Source organism: Callospermophilus lateralis, unplaced genomic scaffold (assembly GCF_048772815.1).
Source record: "Callospermophilus lateralis isolate mCalLat2 unplaced genomic scaffold, mCalLat2.hap1 Scaffold_52, whole genome shotgun sequence".
NCBI classification, from domain to species: Eukaryota; Metazoa; Chordata; class Mammalia; order Rodentia; family Sciuridae; genus Callospermophilus; species Callospermophilus lateralis.
Window position 1 is genome coordinate 4,973,812 of NW_027514454.1, and position 19,025 is coordinate 4,992,836.

A 19,025-nucleotide genomic window follows, 5' to 3' on the forward strand; every position below is an offset into this window, starting at 1 on the left:
CTTTAGGCATGGGTAAGCAAGGGAATGATCCATAATTCTGAAGGTAAAAGAACATCTTTGAAGTCTAATATATTTTTTGAGCCAATTTGCAAGGCTAATGTGCAGCATAAAGGTCAAGTAAATATTCCCAAACCTAGCTAGAGAATAAATGAGAAAGCCCTTTATTTAGGGAAGCCCAGACTGGCTAAGGGAAAATCCAGGTATACCCTGAGTCAGTCCCTCCCCTCCCTCCCCTTCTGCTGCTGGTGTCTTACTTCAGAACACAAGACTGAAGGGGGAGGTTATTAAGTGCAGGATTAGTAGCTGAAGAATCAAAACGCGTCACAAACAGCTCAGGTGTTGCAGCTTACATGTGTTTCCAGAGTTGAAAACTGGACTAATACTGGGAGGATCAGTTATTTTCTAGGTTTTGGCAGTATGATCATTGCCAAGTGTCTATTTTGTCATTTAGAAATTTTTACAGTCCCAACCACTTTACCTGGGACACAGAAGGAATTCATGGAAGTTCTGAATATACACACTTTTTAAATAGAGAAGACAGGAAAAAGAACTATAACAAAACATAGGGAATGTTGCTAGGCTAAACATTTTGTTTTTAATTTAAGGTTATATTTTATCCCTATCACATTTCAGCCTTTTTGCTTTTCCAGTTTAAAGTATAAAATGGATTGTGTTTGTCCAATCTGACAGAGAATCATAAATCATTCTGTAACTCCTCAACAAACATCAGCAACCTCTGGTAGGGAGGAAGCAGCAAATGCATCCACACGGACAAGGCTATTCCAAACCCTTTACCTCAGGAAAGAAAAGCATTACCCCTGTACAGGGCCCGTAGCTCCTGGTCCCTCCCATCTGTGTCACACACTGACCACTCCGTGTGCATATTTTACCCCTGTGTGAAGGCTGTGTCTCTGAAGACAACCCCCTGTTTCAAGGTCTTTGGTTTTTCTATAACACTCAGCACAACACACTAAGAGGGTTGGGTCTTCTGTGACTTACTTGGCTTCTCACTGATTGGAAACACCCAGCATTTGTTTTGCAATCTCTTTCCAAAGCAATGCAAAACATATTACAAATATCAAATCTCTATTAATCTGCCACGAATTTATGAGCTGGTAGCACAGACTCTTTCTAGTAATAATGCTGTGACCATAAAACACTTTTATTTTCAAAGTACTTCTACATATAGTTCCTTATTCTCTTATCACCCCAAGCTCTAGGCCTTCTGACAGTAAGAACAAATGAGCAAAATTCTCATCTTTTTGTGGGGGATGGCAGGGGGTGCCAGGAATTGAACCTAGGGACACTAAACCACTGAGCCACATCTCCAACCCTTTTTATATTTATTTTGAGACAGAGTCTCACTAAGTTGCTTAGGGGGCCTCACTAAATTGCTAAGGCTGATTTTGAACTTGTGATCCTCCTGCCTCAGCCTCCTGAGTGATGGGACTACAGGCGTGCACCATGACGCCCAGCTCATCTAGATTCTGCCAGGGATCCCTTCCTTCTTGAAAATGACCTCATTTGGTTTCCCTCGTTTTCTCCTAGCGCTCCAGTCATTCTATGCCTGCTTCCCTGAGGCCTCTTCTCCACTCAGGCTCTAAAGCCCCAAGCTCCTCAGGAGTCTCTGTGGGCCCTGGCTGCGCTCATCCTGGAGTCCTCTCCATGCCGACAGCTCCCAGATCCCCATGGCTCAGCCTCCAGCTGCAACTGCACCCACCCATACACTTCACACTTCCCCAGACAGTTCCAACCCAACAGGATCCAACATGAATTCTTGTCTCTGTGTAGTCTTCCTCCCAAATGACTTTCCTTCAGTTTCCCACACTTTAGTAAATGTCTCCTTTATCCACTCAGTTGCTCATGTCAGAAATCTGGGAGTCACTCTTGACACTTGACACTCTGCTAACCCCCACGTCAAGTTTGCACATTTTTGTTTAAAGAATGAAGTCCCAGCTTGTTTCTTCTTCAGAGAAGGAAGGTTCCTTAAAACCAGGAATCTACACGGGAGTCTGCATCACATTCTTCTCACAGCACCCTGCGTTTTTCCGTGTTTATGATCACATGTGTGATCATGTGATCATCTGTGTGACATTCATCTCTAACAGCACCAGAAGCTCCCTGAAGGTGGGGACGGAGACCGACCTGTTCATCCCTCTACTCCCAGAATTTACTACAATGAAAATACTGGTTTCATCCACCCAGAAAATGATACCAACATGGAGAAGAAATATCTGCATTCTCACACTCACTATAGCATTTACAATAGCCACGATGTGGAATCAACCCAAGTATCTGTCAGCGGATGAACAGTTAAAGAAAGTGCGTTGCATTCATGCACACCCTCTGGGATACTATTTGACCTTAAAAAAAGATTGAAATCCTGTCATCTACAACATAGATGAAACCAGAGAACATTACTTTAAGTGAAATAAGCCAAGCACAGAAAGACAAATACTGCATGACCTCACACACAGAGCTGGACAAAGTTGAACTCAAAGAAGTAAATAGTAGGATAGTGCTTACTAAGGGACAAGAGGTGAAGAAGGAGGGGAAAAGGTCCATGAAGCAAAGCCCAAACTTCCTCAAGACCACCTCTCAAAGCCAGGCCTATGCCCCAGTGCTCTCTCCACCAGTGTACTCACCGAAACCCCTGGTCACGGCACTGCACTGCTCATCATGGAGGTGGGGAGTCTGGGAACCCCTTTCTTAAAGGTGATCTCACCTGGAAGACGGTAAATAGTGGGAAAAAATTCCTAAATAAATTTAAAAAAATGAACCACATCAATTTGTGACTAAATACCTTAAGAGAAAAACAGGTTTCCCAATTATTCTAAAATATTAATTGACAAGAAAATTCTCATCTCCATGTAACAGAACCTACTTCCAATTATTAAAGGGTAGATACACAATCTGTAGATAATTCAAGACCCTGTGGCTTTTCCTCCTTCCCAACTGCATATTTTACTTTCGGACACTAGAGAAATACTGGGTGAAATCAAAATTTATTTTTCTACTTTTGAAGTTTCTGGGCATTTGGTTGGGGTATTTTTGCTTCTGCCCATTTCTTATGAGTATAGAGAATTGAGCACTGACTGTAAAGGTGAAAAGACAAAATTCCAGACGTGCTTTTGAACTGACAAAGTGAAGACTATTCATGGTTCCTCCTTCCTCTCAACTGTATCTCTACAGGGCAAGCATCCAGCAAGAAAATGTATTTTCATAGACTTTGGAAGGAACTTAGGGCTGAGCAACCTGGCCATGTGATCTCCTTTTATTCAACCCCTACTATGTGCAAAACGCTTCAGATTAAGCCAGCAGAACAAATACTGGTCAAGGAGAACTATTTTCAATATTAGTCCTCATATACTAGAGTCATGACACTGAGCCCCACCTTTGCCCAGAATTTATAGTTCTGAAACTGCAAGGAAGAAGAGTTCCAGACTGTCTTATGGCCAGATTATTCAGAATTATTAAAAGGAGACTCTGTAGGGTTGGTGTAAAGTTTTAGGTAAATTCACAAATAAATCTGACCAAGCTCAGAATCACCTCTAAAATTCCAATTTCAGCTCTGACAACGATGCTTTCCTACTTTCCTATTCCAAGTTTATTAGAACTATGTCATGTTTAACAAATTTCATTTCTATGCTATGACCACTACTCCATAAAAGGCATAGAATCAAACTTAGAATGTGGAACTAAAAGGCCTCAGGATTTCATTCCGAGCTCATTCTTAACTTGTGGCATGCCAACTAATAAAAGGGTTCTTCTCAGCAACAGTACACAATAGGAAAAAAACAATCTCTCCCCACCAGCAGGAAGACTGCGGAGGAAAGTAAACTCGACATAGGGTATGTCTAGACCTTGGTCCACATAAAATATCAATGTGCTTATGAGGTAAAATGTATCTACTGACCTTCAATAACTAGCAAACTTTCAAAGAAAGAAAAATTCATATTAAACTGAAGAATCGACAACATTCAAGCACTTAAAAGTGAATTTCAACTATTGATTTGAATCATTTAGAATAATGGCTACCCAAAGTAGTATTTAGAATAAATTTCCCTTCTCTGTGAAATTCTCCTAGATTGCCAACTGTCCCCCATATGTCCTCTATGGCCACATAGCATTGTATTAACACTACTATAACACCTATAAAACTGTGGCAATATTATATATAGACAGGGGACTCCCTGAGGACCATGTCTTTCATCACCTCAGCACCTGACACCCAGGAGAAACTCAATAAAAACGGGTTGACGCATGCATCATTATGGGATTGAGCACTGCCACCTTCACCTTGCATTTCTAGAAACCAAAGGTGACGGGGCAAATGCCTGTTCCACCCCCTACCACCTGTCTTACTCCTCAGTCTTCTGAAGTGACTTACGCTCAGTCCCTGCTCACAGAAAAGTATAAGGTAACTGCACTTGTAGTTTTGACTTGCTTTTATTTGATGACTTTTACCTTAGGAACTGCTAGAATAATGAACCAATACAATTTAGCTTAGAAGCAACCCTATGGCTAAAAAAACAAAAACCCCCCAAATGCAGACCGAATCCCAGAAGTTATGGGGTCATTATCAAGTTCTTTACCTTTCAAGGTGTCCAATCTGCCCTCTTCTTCTACATCAGGACCCAAGAGCTTTCTGAGAATGATCTCTGAACCCAAACAGAAGGAAATTTTTAAATCAAAGTGGAAGGACACTAGCTAGTCCCACATTCAGTCCTACAAGGACAAGATGAAAGTTAAAGTTTATACCCAAGTTCATACTGATTCCAAAGAAAACCACCCATTCCACAATTTTCTGTGGTCAAAGCACTATTTGGAAAAGGCAATAAAAAAGCAGCCTGGTCAAAAATGGGAAAGGAAGGCAAAACCCGCTAGAACTCAAAATACAAGTTGGAGATACATACCCTGCAGCTCATATTTAGCCCACTGAGCAACAGTTATGATTAACAGGTAACTGAGAGCTTATAGAGCAAAATCCACCAGACTCAAAAATTTCATATGAATTATTGTTTTTAACTTTTTCCACAGTCAGGAATAGCCACCATACGTTATAAAATGGACTTTTATTTCATATGTCCCTGTTTTTCAAGTGGTAGAGATACTGAAAGATATCACAAAGCCTAAAAGGCAAGTGTCCATAAGAAATGATAATTTAACTTCCAAAAATTGCTTTGTCTAGGAAAAAAACAAAATCCACTGGTCTGCAGCAGGCATTCCCCAACCTGGGAATCACTGACTCCCAAGGCTTCTGTGGAGAGACTTCAGGGAGGAGGTGTGTCTATGGACTCTTTGGGAAAAACTTCTTCAACTGTAGTTATAGTTATAATAATTCATAAAAGTATTAGCAATCCTGTGACTATGCTACCAAAATAACCACAAGACATTTTCATGTCAACATTATAGTTGTTGTAGATACCCTAACATAACTTAGTATAGTCATTGCTACTTCAAAATAATAGTATCATTAGACCTGAGGCTACATTTTATTATTCAGTGTGTTATAAAGAAGAACATACATCACTATACCACAATTAACATTTTGATAACTGTTTACATTTCATAAGCAATTCTATGCATTTTATTTTGTGCATTTAAAAAAATATTTTCAGAAAGGGTCCTTTGTTAAATTGCTAAAGGGGTACATGGAATATAATAGTTAAGAACCCCCAACCTAAAGCAAATAAAGTTTCTACAGACTCAACCATCATATTCCCCAAGGCTGACAGAAGCTAAGTAATCCCACCACACTATTTCATAGCTGGAGAAAACTAAACTGCCAGGAAGCAGAGAAACAAATTCAAGGCTACATGTACACAGAGTTAGCAAAGCCTAGGTGAGAACTCACAGCATCTATCTTTCCATTCTCTCTGGGTGACCTTTGCTTACATTTCTGCAATTTTCATCAGTATTCCTATCTTGCCACTAAATGGACAGAGGTAGTACCTTTCAAAATTCATATAAAACCAAAACTCAAACAGAACAAGACAGCTTGATAAGCTTGTTGCTATAATTGTTATTACAACAGCTGAATTTAGTATGCTAGTGAGATGGTAATTTTGTAGAGGTGAGAAAAAAGTTAAAACTACATAACCTCATTCTCAGAGGTGTTCAAAGTACTTTGCAGATAAGCATTAACTTGATAGGCTGAAATGCAGTTATGTGTGGTTAGAGCAGGTAGCATTACCACTTCATAGATGGGAGAATAACAAGAGATTTGTTCAAAGTCATCATAAGGCAATTGGAGAGCTAAGGATTCCACGTTTAGGCTTTAACCACTGATCCAAGTCACCAGGATCAAATATTTAGTTGATTACACGCTTGTGAAATCTTTTTTTCTCCCACAAATCCAGAGTATTTTTCTTTTGATTTACAAGAGCAGACACTTCTGAAGGCTAAGGGGGAAACATACAATAAATTTCAACGTATACAAGTACTTTTTGCTTCTGCTACTCATCTAAACATTCAAGTTAAGAATGGTTTGCACAAGGGCCAGTTTTGTACTACTTGCCTTATAAAAAGAGAACTACATGAAAACTGTAATTTCATCTTTTAGCCAATTACCTCCGTGTCTGTCTATCCTATTATCACCTTAAATTCAGTACAGTTATTACAAAAGAACATGCTAATGGTTCAATACCAAATCTCTAGGTCATAAAACTACCAAATGTCACATACACACCCCACTCTCTGAACTTTTCTAAAACTTTAGATTTTCTCTTCTTATCCAATCATCAAATAATTAATGGAACCACCAGTTAACTAACAGCTCCTTTTATTTACCCCTCTAATAGTCTGGGTCTTTTTCAGCAGTAAATAAAGAGGACTGTCTTAAATTTTTACTTAGGAGCATTACGTTTATATACACAAATATTTCTTCCTTGCTAAACTTCCCAGGCACTGGGAATCAAACAATCATGTTGCACCGTCTCCACAATCATAGGTTCTAAACACACTAAGTCTTACTATCTAACATTCTTTTGTCCCCTCCTTCCACCTTTCAACTATTTTACAACTTATACTTTCTGTCTGCTAATTCTGATTCATCACTTTGTGCTCAGTGCATAAGAACCCAAATCTCTGCCTCAAGAACAAACATTTAGCCCTGCATGGTGGTGGGTGCCTGTAAATCCCAGAAGCTCAGGACGCTGAGGCAGGAGGATCTAAAGTTCAAAGCCAGCCTCAGCAACTTATTGAGGCCCTAAGCAACTTATTGAGACCGTGTCTTAAAATTAAAAATAAAAAAAAAAAAAAGGCTGGGGATGTGACTCAGTAGTTGAGTCTGCCTTCAATCCCTGGTACAACAAACAAACATTTAATTCCTCAATAAATCAAATGCTAACAACTGCTTCATCACATAACACTGACCAAAATGTGGCTTCTGAGCCCCTCATTCCTTTTCCCACGGAAGCACCTGGGAAAAAGGTGACTGGCATCGCTGCTGGCTCACCTTGGAGACTCTCCCTAAGGCTCTGGTCCCCTGGTCCCCTGGCCCCCGTCCCCCAGCCGCCGGTCGGGTAACTTCCCTGGCCCCGGGGCTGCCCCTCGGGCTCGCCCCCTTACAGCCGTTCCTTCCCGGCTCCCCAAGCCCAGGCTCCAGGAGGGCAGGTTCAGGCCTCCTCCTCGAGGCTCCTCGAGGCTCGGTGGCCTCCTCAGAAGGCCCCCAGCAATACTGTCACAGGCCTCGGCCCTCCCCTGGGGACAGGATGGCCGGCCCTGCCGTGCTTTCCTTGGGATGTCTCCATTTCGCCAGTCCCACCGACACTCACCGGTGACTTGTCAACAGTCGAGGCAACTTTGGAAGGCGGCGGCCGCTCCGCAGCGGGCGCCTGTGGCGCCGCGACCTCACCTGCCGGCCCGCCCCTCTGCACCCGCCCGCCGCCCCGCCGCTGCAGCCCGCGAACTCTCCTGCGCCACACGCTCCCGGGTCCGCGGGTTCCCGCCTCGGCCACGGCCGCGCTCCGACCCGCGTCCCCGGCCCAGGGGGCGCTGCCGTGGCCTCCCCGGCCCCGCGGCCCACTCGGCCCGGCGCACCCCCGCGGGCGCCCGCCCAGCCCCCCCCGCCCCCCCCCCGCGGGCGCCCGCCCGGCCCCCGGGCCGCAGCCCGACCCGCGCCCGCCTCCCTCCCTGGGGCCACTCACCCTGAGGCGGGCGGGGACGGGGGCGGCGGCGGGCGGGGCGCGCGGCTCTCAGCCCTGGGGGGCCTGGGCGGCGGCGCGGCATCTCCCCCGGGTGGCGGCGGTGCCGTCCCCCTCCCGCGGGCACACATAGGCTCCATTGTCCGCCGGCGCCTCCCCCTTTCCCGCTCCCCGGCTGGCGACCGCCTCTTCCCTCCCCTCGGCCCTCCCCCAGCCGCACTGCGCCGCCAGAGGGACGGCCGGCCCCGCCTCGGACGCGGGCGCAGCAGCCCCTTCCAGGCCCGACATCCCGCCAGGCGGGGCAAGGGGCCGCACCGCCTCGCGCCGGGAAGGGCCGCCCCCTCTGGGGAATGTCCCTGGTGCCCCTGCCTAAGCGCGCGCGAAGGTACCAACCGGCCCTCACTCCTTCCCGCCCCGCCCTCCCGCGGAGGCCCCGCCCACCAGCGGCCTTGCCGCCTCCACCCTTCCCGCCCTCCCGTGGAGGCCCCGCCCCTGCCCCGCCCACCAGCAGCCTCGCCGCCTCCACCCCTCTCCGACCCTGACGTTTTACTACGGACCGCCCTACCAGCACCGCCAGCCAGGTCCCTTCCCAGCCCTTCACCGGGCCAGAGGCGACGCCCATTCCTCACCTTAAAGTGGCAGATCCCTCTTTCTCACCTTAAAGTGGCAGAGCCCTCTTTCTCAACTAAGAGCGCCTCCCTCAGGCGGTGGGGTGGGCAGTCCTCTCTGGCACCCTGCTCCCACGCGCTCTCCCGGAGCCCCGGCGCCGCCTGCAGCCCTGGGAGCAGCCGGAGGAGACGGGAAAGGCGAAGAGGGGGAAGGGCAACGGGGAACTGGGCAATCTTTGGCCAAAACCGGTCGCGAGCTGCTCAAGGTCTGGCCCGAGCTAGAGGCCGCCTCCCCGCACCTGAGGCGCGCTCCGCCCAGCCCTTCCCGGCCCTTGCGTCACCTCGGGGCTGGCCCAGCGGCTGCAGCGCACCGTCCCCTCCCTGGGGCGGCCCGGGTCACACCCCCGCCACCCGCGCCTGAGCGGATTCTCGCTGGGGTCCTGCAGCCGGGGGCGGGGCGGGGTGTCCTTCCCCGTAGGGCCCAGCCCCGCCCCGCTCGGGCAGTGCTACCTGGAGCCACACAGAGGACCCTCTGTCCTGGTCTTGGAATCACTTCACGACCACAGTACGCTCCCCCCAAACCTCCCGAGTGGAGGCTCAGAGCCAGCGTACCCCGGTACTGTGCACAGTGAAGTGAGAGGTGTCTGCTTAGATGGCACTTTTTCTCAGAAGGAAAAGCGAAGGCATCATGGTTAACGCATGTTGCTGAATCAAAGCTCAGATTTGGGCGACTCCTTGTAACTGCGTGGCCCTGTGGCTGCCGAGACCGATGGTTATTGCACACCTGCTGCTCTGCAGCCTCCCCAAGATACATTGCCGTTCATCTCTGCGATTGGCTTTGTGGGGTCTTGACCTCAGGTGCTTCTGCAACTCAGTGCACTGGCTCAACAGCTCTGGGAACTCAGTTAAGTGAAGTCTGCCCAGATTAGAATGTGCCCTGTGTCTCCCCAAAGACAGACAGGCAACACACCAAAAGACCTAGGTACATTTTCTTCTGCTCTTGCTTCTGTTATCCATGATTTTAACGGGGATACCTATTTCTGTGTCAATTTCCCTGTCTATAAAATAGGAAACCTTCCTTGGGGCACCCTTTTAAGGAATGGTTCTGTGGTAAAGAATTGTACAAGAGAACCCTAAATATTAAAGCTGATTCACTGCATTCCAAACCACTTAAAACTCCTAACTGGCCATGTAAGTTTCTATGCCATACCTCCCCCACAAAGATCCTATGGAAAATTTTAGCAAGATGTTTTCTCTTTGTCTTCTGTTGTGACTGAGGATATAAATAAAGAAACCAATAATGATTGTAAACAATAGAAACCCAAGAGCAAGTGAGGGATTCCAAACAGGGAATAATTAAAATAAAATGCTTTTTGGTCAAGTTTTGTCTATAGAATATGTGATGTAACATAGCTAAGAACTTCTATAAATGTTTGGGGGTGGGGGAGCCACGTATGGTACAGATCTAAGAGAAAGACAACCAAACCCAGAACATGCAAGACACATTTGGGATTTCCAATGTAGGTGGAAAGAAGGACTCATAGGGTACATAGATCAGATTGTACCTTTCAGTAAAAAACACTGCCAAAATAAGCCTTAAATTGGGGTATTCCAGACTAGATCACCTCTGCTCAGCAAGCTCACAATACTCATTACGACACAAATTAAATATTCTTAACTGTTTTTGCTAGGCATTAAACCCTCATGCAGTCTTATGTGTCAGAGTTCAAAATTATTTTTGTTATTGGAACAAAAATACAAAGGAGTATTAAGTGTAGAACACTAGAGTAAAAGGTATAATATTAAGAATTGTAGCATGCTCTGTGCAACCAAAATAAATGAATGTTTTGTAAGGAAAAAAGAAGAACTTAAGCATGCTAAAAGTCACAAAATCTAAAGGTCAGAGTCTCAGTAGGAACATTAATTTAGTTATAATACACATGGGATGGAAATGTTTTAAAATATTTATTCTATTAAATAGTTTATTTTACTAGAATATTTGCCTTCTAAATTTTTAACTTCCATTCCTTTCCATGTTACTTGAGAAAGAATTCTATTTTGGTATACAAGGATCTGACACTGTGTGTGTGTGTGTGTGTGTGTGTGTGTGTGTGTGTGTGTGTGAACACTAATGGATAATGGTGAAGTCATTTTTAAAAGCATCCTATAAATAAATGCTTCAAACTGGGTTTGCTACTGTAGAAATTCTAAGATAAGGAATTTTTTTAAAAAAAAAATCCAAATGGTAAAATTGCTTAAAAAAAAAGGTTTTTGACACTAAAGAAACCTAGCTTTGACTTTCTTAGCTACTGAAATTTGCTTCTCAGGGATGATAAATAAGCATTTGCTGATTGCAAACATGGGAGGTGGAAGTTTTGCTCCTTACTTCCTATATAGCATTTGTATTATTATTTAGGTTTGCCTCCAGTCTTTCTACTGTGTGCTACACTTTGAATTGAAGGAATAAGTGCTTTTGTTTCCTCAGCTCTTGACAAACATACCTGAATATTAGAATTGGAAGGAACTCCATTCCATTTCTCAGATAAGAATGCTGACCTGGAAGTCCAGTGATTTGCCAAGATCATGCCCTCTGTTAGGGATTAGAGTTTAAGTTCAACCCTCCACAGCACTGTTCTAATTTCCCAGGATTGTTCATTCCTAACAGTACTTATAATTGTGGAAAGAACATGAAGTTCTACCTTAGGAACAATGAGATTAAGACTGAGCAAGGTTGAGCCCACTCAGCCAGTTGGTGTGAGGGTTACAAGAGGCTCTAATGAATTCTTCCCATGGTCAAAGTCCTCAGCTTGGCCTTGGGTCCCTGCTTCTTGTACTACTTATGAGAGAATTTTTTTTTTAACATTTATTTTTAGTTAGCGCGGACACAACATCTTTGTTTGTACGTGGTGCTGAGAATCGAACCCGGGCCGCACGCATGCCAGGCGAGCGCGCTACCACTTGAGCCACATCCCCAGCCCTGTACTACTTATGACCAGTTCATCTACATCACTGTCCAAACCAAAGCTAGAGAATCTCAATGCCAAGGAAGACTACCCAGGAAGTCAAACTGACTCACATTGAAGGGTTAGAATGGAATGTCATCTCCTGCCTTTTGTGCTGCTGGAATAACAGGCAGGAAATCATTTATTCTTTGAGTTGTCCACGACTAGAGAAACTCATCTCCTTGCCCTGACTTTCACATTGAGGGCCATGGTGGAGTGCCAGTGTTTTATTCCTGCTGGGGAATGTGGGACCAGCTGTCTCTTGTGTAAGGTAGAAATCAATATCCCCCCTTCCTTCCTCCTGTAGCTTCACCTGGAATGATGTGTGAGAGGTAGGGTACTGTTTTGTGTCACGAAGGATGTGCTTTCCCCAACCTGGGAACTGGAGGCACCCTGTTTGTTGTGTTCTGGTGGATCTGTGAGATGACCTTCCATCTCTTGAGAAGTTTTCACCAATATTTCCCTTCTTTATTTTTATGCTTAACCTATACTGTTGTGCCTCTTAACTCTTGTCATTCTGCCTTAGAAGATTCAAGCTTTGTGACATTCAACCTGCCATTTTCCTGGGTCCTAAATGACTGGGATTTCAGTGCTGATGCCCTCCCCACTTTTCAGACTCAATTGTGTGGTCCATTATGGCTTCGCTTGAGACTCAGTAAGCGTCCCATGAGCCCTAACCATTTCTCCCCAGATTGATCGATCTTCATACCAGGTCTTTACATTGGTTCTTCTCCCACTTCCCTCTTCCCCCTCTATTTCTACTGATTTATTATCTCATTATTATTATTTATTATTTATTTATTATTCTTTATTATTATTTATTATTCTTTACTGCTTTCCCACAAGCTGGGAAAGTGCCCCTCCTAGTTCATTTGATTTCCTTCTAGATTTACCTAGGAGATAATAAAATGATTTTATTCTTCCAAGTTCTGCATTTGCTGCTGTACTCTTCCCACTTTGCAAGATCAACCTCTTTCCAATTTCTCCTGAATTGCTTCTCAATCATTTCAACGTTGACTTCACGTTTCTGGTTTGTATCCAGGTCGCTCTCATAGCCACAGTAGTTAGATAGGCAGGACTAAGTTATACACAGGACCAACCACCATTGCAGCAATGGAACACCTAACGCTGAGATGAACCCACATTTTCCCTCCTGGGCTGCCAGACAAGAAACCAAGAAAGTGGATCCCAACCAAAGCAAGGAAACAAACTGAACTCCATTTCTTATCACTTGGCATTCGCTTTATGGAGTCTTATTGTTGCCTGTGACATATTCCAGAGAAATTATTTCAAATTTTATCCATACTCTTCTGTATTGCAGGACCAACCTTGTTTTCTCTTTTCACTTCTGAAGGGCCTGGCTCAGTTTCTCCCTTCCAGTGCCTACCTACCCTTTTCTTCAGTATCTTCAGTAAAATCCTTCCTATAGCAAACTCCATTTCCCCATTTTTTTTACTCCAAACTTATTTATATAGAAGCTGCCACCACAGTTCTTTCCTTCCTGTCAATAACCTAACCACTCTCAAGTGATCTCTTTAATAAGACCAAACCTAATGGCCAAATCCAACTAATGAAGACCCCCACCATTTTTCCCTTTAACTCTGAATTCTAAGAAGTGATGATATTCATGTTTTGTCTTCTTTATTGATTCAAATCACTTCTTTTATCTCCAAACCGTGGGTGTTCCTTAGAGTCCTCAGTTCTTTGATCAACCCCTCTCTCCAGTTTCCCCACTTCAGCCATCACCTCTTAGAGTGTAAACAACACATCTACAAGTCTAACTCGGGTCTCATTTGAACTTAACCCTGCATATCTATCTGTTCCTCACCCATCTAGAGGGACTTCACCTGTTGCTGGGAGCCATCAGCCAAGTAGGTATGACAAATTCCTTGCCAGCTTACTCCCATGCTGTCTAGTGGAAGGACTTCTGAAAGGTGACCTTGCTCAAGGACCAGGGCAGGATCCGTGTTTAGGGTGTTCCCCCTTTAGAATAGGGCAGTTTAGCATAATAGGAGAGTAGGGTGTTTCCCCTTTAGAATAGGGCGGTTTAGTAATAGGAGATTAGGGTGTTCCTCTTTTGGAATAGGGCGTATGCTGCTGAGTTCCTCTTGAGTGCTTAGGGTCAGACAGTATATTTTGAGAGACAGAAGCCCATGCGGTGTGGATTTAGGCAGGAGTGGATTTGGGCGGATTGGATTTGGGCAGAGAACCTGGATTCCCCCAGAACGTGTTTGTAGACGGCCGGTGTGAGTTCGGGAATAAAGAATTGCTGTTTGAATCTACAAGCTGTGTGGAGACTCGTGATTTGTGCCCAGCCAGAGACTGCGGCATTTGGTGGCTCGTACGCGGAACGTCTGAAACTTGAAGGTAAGTGAAATTGCTCGCCCCTGAGGGAAGGCGAGAGAATGGGTGACCATTTCAGAAAACAATGTGTTCTTCTTTTGATTTATTTTGTTTTTCTTTCAAGCTGCCTATCCCTAGAAATTTCTCAGGCAAACTGGAAAAAATGGTTGACTAAAGGTTTGAAGTTTGTCGGCCCTGAGGAAGAGAAAATTGATACAACGATTTTTTATTCTGTTTTTGCTTCATTCAGTTTCGGTTTTGTTTTGTGTTATCTTATTGGGTTGCGTTATCTTTATAGTAGATTAAAACAAACTGAAAAGATGTTAAGTAAATTGTTAGAGGTTCAGAATATGGTGAAAGACATTTTAGATCAAGCAAAAGAGAAGGTCTCTCCAGCTAGTCAGACAGAGGAAGAAAATTTAAAGGAAAAGGGGTTGTTAGAAAAAAGGCCACAACAGGAGGCTGTTACTAACTCCGTTTTATCACAAGAGGCTTTAATTCAACCAACAGCCCCACCGATAGAGACAGCTGAGTGGCCCTCAAACCCCGTAGTTGATAATTGGGATCCTGAGACAGGACCTCGAAGATTAGCATGCCCTGTACTTGAACAGGTAGGAGGGCAGCGAATTCACCGTGCTTTAGATTTTAAAACAGTGAAGCAGTTAAAAGAGGCTGTAACAACCTATGGTCCCCAAGCTCCCTTCACGGTGAGCATGGTCGAGTCCATTACTAACTTGGACATGACGCCAGCAGATTGGGCTAGCATGTGTAAATCTGTGCTAAATGGAGGACAATATTTGTTATGGAAGGTTGCCAATGAGGAATTTTGTGCAGAGACAGCTAGGAGAAATGCAGCAGCCGGTTACCCTCAAAGAAATTTAGAAATGTTGCTAGGAAAAGGACCTTATGAGGGTCAGCGGCAACAAATTGAATATGATCCTGCTATATATGCACAAATTGCTGCAGACGCAGTTAGGGCATGGAAGACTTTACAAGGACATGGAGATTTACAAGGTCAGCTATCTAAGGTAATACAGAGAGCTAATGAACCTTACGCTGACTTTGTAGATAGGCTAATTCAAACGGCTGCCAAAATTTTTGGGGATACGGAACAAGCAATGCCATTAATAAAACAACTGGCTTATGACCAAGCAAATCGTTGCTGCAGAGAGGTTATTAGACCATGGAGACATGAAGATTTAAACACATATATTAAATTATGTAGAGATATTAATGAACAAGGGCAAGTCTTGGCAGCTGCAGTACAACAGGCTTTAGATACCAGGCCAAAAACATGCTATGATTGTGAACAAACAGGACATTTTAAAAGGAGTTGCCCCATAGGAGGAGGATTTAACAAAACTAGGTATCAAAGAAATAGAATACCGGGTATTTGCCCACGATGCCGTAGAGGGAGACATTGGGCTAATGAATGCCGTTCTCAAACTACCATAGAGGGTACTCCCTTACCAAAAAACGGAAAAGGACCAGGTATTTACCCACGATACCGTGGAGAAAGGCATCAGGCTCCGTTGCCAAAAAACGGACAGCCGGGCCCAATGCTCCGGGGCCCACAACCACAAATATACGGGGCAGTGGAGGAACCCAGCAACACCATCAGAGTAGTGCCCAGGACACATTGTCCATTAAATCCCTCATCAGACAAACCCGAGGGAGCGCAGGGTTGGACATCTGCTCCTCTGCCAGAGCAGTACTAACTCCAGAGATGGGAGTTCAAATCATTCCCACAGGAGTAAAAGGACCTCTTCCCCAAGGGACAGTAGGCTTATTATTGGGACGTAGTTCATCTACATTAAAAGGACTTATGATAAGTCCCGGGGTAATTGATCCCGATTATGTAGGTGAAATAAAAATTATAGCTAGTTCTCCAAGAGGTATATCAGTAATTTCACCTGGAGACAGAATAGCACAGTTGTTAATAATACCCAGCCTACATAATAAATTTCCTAGTCATAGTGTAAAAAGAGGTTCCAGGGGATTAGGCTCCACAGGTGTAGATTGGGCTATGTTGTCTTTAAATTTAGATTCTCGCCCAATGTTAAAACTAAATATTCAAGGACACGACTTTAATGGGCTACTGGACACAGGTGCAGACCTTAGCATCATATCTAGTAAGGAATGGCCAAAACATTGGCCATTACAACAAGCCACTCAAACGCTTCGAGGCCTAGGAGTGGCTACTAATCCCCATAGAAGTGCAATGATATTAGATTGGAAGGATCCTGAAGGTTGTGAGGGAACTATACAGTCCTATGTATTGGATCATCTTCCTATAAATTTATGGGGACGAGATGTCCTAGATCAATTAGGTTTGACATTAACAAATAACATCAATCCTAATGCGCCCACTACTAGGGCTAGACAAGGTTTTAGGAAAGAAAAAAGATTAGGAAAACAAGGACAAGGTATAGCAGCACCAATTCAAATAGATCAAGGAACAGACAGACATGGGTTGGATTTTCAGAAAGGGCCACTGAGACAATAAAAATTACTTGGAAATCAGAAAGACCAGTGTGGGTTCCTCAGTGGCCCCTGACTAAAGAAAAGATACAAGTAGCCCATGATCTGGTCAAACAACAATTAGCGGAAGGACATATACAACCTTCCATATCTCCCCATAATACTCCCATTTTTGTCATTAAAAAGAAATCTGGTAAATGGAGATTATTGCAAGATTTAAGAGCCATTAATAATGAGATGGTTATTATGGGACCTGCTCAATCAGGGATTCCTCAATTGTCTGCTTTGCCAAAAACCTGGCATGTTTTAGCCATAGATATTAAAGATTGTTTTTTTTCAATTCCAATTCATCCCGAGGATAGTCCACGTTTTGCATTTACTATCCCTGCATTAAATCATGAAGGTCCTGATCAGAGATATGAATGGAAAGTACTCCCTCAAGGGATGGCTAACAGTCCAACTATGTGTCAAATATATGTTAATAAAGCAATCCAGCCACTTAGAAATCAAAATCCTGAACTACAAATATTTCACTATATGGATGATGTATTATTGGCACATAAAGATAAAAACATATTGCTGGAATGTTATGCCATACTTACAAACTTATTAAAAAATTATAATCTAGAGATAGCAATAGATAAAGTACAATTAAATTTTCCAATTAATTATTTAGGAGTTCTATTATCCTCAACCATGGTCCGTCCACCAAAAATTCAAATACGAGTAGATCAACTCAAGTCACTTAACGACTTTCAAAAGTTATTGGGAGACATAAATTGGATAAGGCCTTATCTAGGCATACCAACAGGAGAGTTGGGACCTTTATTTGATATTCTAAAAGGTCCATCAGATCCAAACTCACCTCGCATGTTAACTCCTGAAGCAAGAAAGGCATTGAAAATTATTGAAACATATATGGAAAATATACATTTGGATAGAATTGATATAAGTTTGCCTTTATTATTTATTGTACTACCAACAAAAAATATTCCTACAGGAGTATTTTGGCAAGAAGGTCCATTATTGTGGATACATTTATCTTATTCTCCTAACACTATTCTTACTAGGTATCCTGAGGCTGTAGGACAATTAATACTCAAAGGAATAAAAGCAGCGAAGGGAGTGTTTGGAATTTCTCCCAATAAAATTATTACTCCATATACTATGGATCAAATTGATGAGTTAGCTAATGAGTTAAATACTTGGGCAATAATCATGTGTAAATCTAATGTTTCATTTGATAATCACTTACCATCTAATCCTTTGTTGTCTTTTTGGTCTAAGCATCCTGTAGTTTTTCCAAAAATGACAAGAAAAACCCCTATCATGAATGCTCCAAATCTATTCACTGATGGATCAAATAATGGTACAGCAGCAGTAGTTACCCCTGATCAAACTTTTACATTTTTAGTACCCAAACAATCAGCTCAAAAGGTAGAGCTTAATGCAGTATTACAAGCTTTTTTAATGTTTAAAGATTCTGTATTTAATTTATTTTCTGATAGTCAGTATGTAGTTAATGCTATAGTATCTCTTGAAGATGCTGGTAGGATTTCCCCTTCTTCTACTGTTTTCTCTTTGTTTTCCACTATACAAAGTCTAATCTGGGACAGAAAAGATCCATTCTTTATAGGACATATTAGAGCACATACAGGATTGCCTGGAGCCCTTAGTTTGGGCAACGATTTAGCAGATAAAACTACACATGACATACATATTTTCTCTACACTAGAAGAAGCTATGAATTTTCATAAAAAATTCCATGTTAATGCTAATACTTTACAAAAGCGTTTTAAAATAACTAAAGAACAAGCCAGACATATAATAAAACAATGTCAAAATTGTGTGACCTTTTTACCACAAGTTAATCTTGGAGTCAATCCTAGAGGACTGATACCTAACCATATTTGGCAGATGGACGTCACACACTTGCCAGAATTTGGAAAATTAAAATATTTACATGTTACAATTGATACTTCTTCCGGATTTTTGATGGGCTCCCTTCATGCTGGAGAAAAAACTAAAGATGTTATAGCTCATTGCTTACAAAATTTTGCCACTGTGGGTGTTCCTAAACAGTTAAAAACCGATAACGGTCCTGGCTATACCTCTACCTCTTTTAAACAATTTTGCTCATCATTTGGTATTACTCATATAACAGGAATTCCATACAATCCACAGGGACAAGGCATAGTTGAAAGAGCTCATCAAACTATTAAAACGTACTTATTAAAGCAAAAAGAGGGAATTGGAAAGGGGTATATATCCCCCAAAGATAAACTTAAAATAACACTTTTTACTCTAAACTTTTTAAATTTGGATTCATCAGGACTTAGTGCTGCAGAAAGGCATATGTATCCAAAAAATGTGCATAAGCCTAAAGTTCTTTGGAAAGATATTCTAACAGGACAATGGAAAGGTCCAGACCCAGTGATTGTCTG